Source organism: Euphorbia lathyris, chromosome 3 (genome assembly GCF_963576675.1).
Source record: "Euphorbia lathyris chromosome 3, ddEupLath1.1, whole genome shotgun sequence".
NCBI classification, from domain to species: Eukaryota; Viridiplantae; Streptophyta; class Magnoliopsida; order Malpighiales; family Euphorbiaceae; genus Euphorbia; species Euphorbia lathyris.
In genome coordinates this window covers 96975037-96977603 of record NC_088912.1, presented here as the reverse complement: position 1 = coordinate 96977603, position 2567 = coordinate 96975037, and the positions used below count along the sequence as shown (strand labels likewise).

General features: G+C 32.0%; 1 non-coding gene across 1 annotated transcript; it reads left to right on the top strand.

Moving 5' to 3' along the window:
- Positions 1–1266: 1266 nt before the first annotated feature.
- LOC136225296 (small nucleolar RNA Z152/R70/R12) lies at positions 1267–1379 on the top strand. Its single transcript, XR_010687018.1, has one exon. It is a non-coding gene; the product is annotated as a small nucleolar RNA Z152/R70/R12 (small nucleolar RNA).
- The last annotated feature ends 1188 nt before the right edge of the window (positions 1380–2567 follow it).

Here is a 2567-nt window from a genome sequence, read left to right as displayed (position 1 = left end):
AATTTCCCGTGGTATCCAAATTTTTGAGAGATTTGAAATTATGAGAGAATGAAAGTCTTTAGAAATGGAGAGCGGTCAACTGTTTCAGTATGAGATTACAGCCTCAATTCTGTACGAGAGCAAGAAATCAGTATAAATGGCAAACTTGTAGCTTCTGCAATCTTTCCATTTCTGGTAACAAATAGAGAGTTGTTGGGGGATAGGATTTCTGGCATCTGTTCTTTATGCCATTTTGGGAATGACTTGATTTTGTTAGAATGTCAACACCTCATCGGCTATTGCTTTTATGTTCTGGGCTTTCGGATTATGGGCCAAATACAAGGATTTGAGCCTTTAATTTATTTGAGGCTGTTTTAGTTGTTTTCAATTTATGATTCAACTTATAAGCACACTTAACAATCATATTAGTATAAAAATAACTTAATTTAATTTTTTAATTAAATATTTTAGGGGTAAATTATATACGTGGTGTACAACGTTTGTCCTGTTTCACACTTTGGTATACAACTTTCAATTTTGCACACAAAAGTGTACAACCTTTTAGTGACCTCACACTAAAGTGTACAGCCGGTAACTGTGACTGATCAACCCAAAGTCAACACGCCACATCATCATTTTTTATCCTATTAATTTCAAAAATGGGATCCACTCTTTACTTAATTACTAAAATACCATTATTTCTTATATAATTACTAAATTGCCCTTGTCTTCTTCACTTAATTTTTAATAAAAAGTAGGATCCACCATCTTCTTTAACCTCATATTTTCATTTTCTTTCTCCTCCCTTTTTCTTTTATAAGTTCACTTCTCTCTCTAACTCTTCTCTCTCTAATTATCCCTTTCTCTCTCTAACTCTCCTCTCTCTCTCTCTAATTCTCCCTTTCTCTTTCTAACTTTGCTCTCTCTCTCTAATTTTGTCTTTCTCTCTCTAGCTCAAGGCATAAGTTAGCATAAGGAAAGCCAAAAATCAAGATAAACCATGTTTAAAGCTATAGGGTTGTGATGAAGCAATTATTTGTGGACTAGAGTTTCTGATCTGAGACTCTTCTTTCCAAAAATGGAAGATTAACTCTTGACTACATTTCTTCTCTTTGTATTGCTCTTTCCTTCTTTTTGTTGTTCAATCTTAGATGTGGCTTATGATGATAATTTTATTATTTTATAAAATTCATTTGTTCATGATCTGATTATTACACACTGAAGCGTACTAGAAAATTGATTTCCATTTTGATTGAATGAAATTGAACTTTTATTTTTGGATCTGGATTTGTTCTGACGAGGTTAACCACTTAATTATGTGATGGGTAGTGGATCAATGTTGATTTTGTTGTTGCTCGTGAACCCTCTTTATTTAACGACTTCTCCTTCCACTTAGCACTAATCGACTTCTTACTGTAATTTTTATTTCAATTTTTAATTTTCAATCACAATAAAATTCAATTGAAATATCATTATTTAAAAGATAGGTTGCGCCCATTACCGATTCTGGGGATAAATAGTTCCTATTGAAATCTGATTATTTGAAGGCATAAAAATGATGAAAAGCAAGCTAAAGATTCTTTTTTCTAGAAAATCCAGAAAATGTTCTTCCTATTTCCCGATTTACCAGAAACAATGGTAGAAGCAGTACTATTTCATGAAGGGAAACATTAATTTCAAAATAAAACTACCTAATTAAATTAAATTAGTATGCTTTTAACAAAAAGAAGTTGCAGAAGAGAGAGAGGATGAGAGAGAGAAATTGCACAAAATGAGGGAAGAATATAAGAGTAATTTAGTAATTATATAATGAATAATGGTATTTTAGTAATTAAGTAAAGAGTGGGTCCCATTTGTGAAATTAATAGGATAAAAAATGATGATGTGGCGTGTTGACTTTGGGTTGACCGGTCACAATTACCGGTTGTACACTTTAGTGTGAAGTCACCAAAAGGTTGTATACTTTTGTGTGCAAAATTGAAAGTTGTACACCAAAGTGTGAAACAGGGCAAACGTTGTACACCATGTATGTAATTTACCCAATATTTTAGGGATTTAATTCCATAATTATTATTTTTGCCAGAATCCAAACCACTATGAAAATTGTGTTTTAACACTAATATGTCATTTTAAATAAATTTAAGAACCGATGAATAACCTTAGGTAAGTTTGGGAACATGTCCACATATTAGGGTACCCGCCTGGTCCGCCTAGGCCCGTGTCCCTTGGGTTATGTAATTAGGTAACATTACGTTACGTTATATATGTTATGTTACATCATGTTACGTTGCGTTATGTTATGTTTCAATTTAGTAATGTTTCAGTTTAGTAATTTTCAGTTCAGTGATGTTTCAGTTTAGTAATGTTTCAGTTCAGTATTAATATTTCAGTTCAGTGATGTTTCAGTTTCATAATGTTTCAGTTCTGTAATATTTCAGTTCAGTAATGTTTCAGTTAGTAATGTTTCAATTCAGTGATTCTTTCAGTTTAGTAAGGTTTCAGTTGTGTAATGTTTCAGTTCAGTGATGTTTCAGTTTAGTAATGTTTGAGTTCAGTAATGTTTGAGTTTAGTAATATTTCAGTTTGGT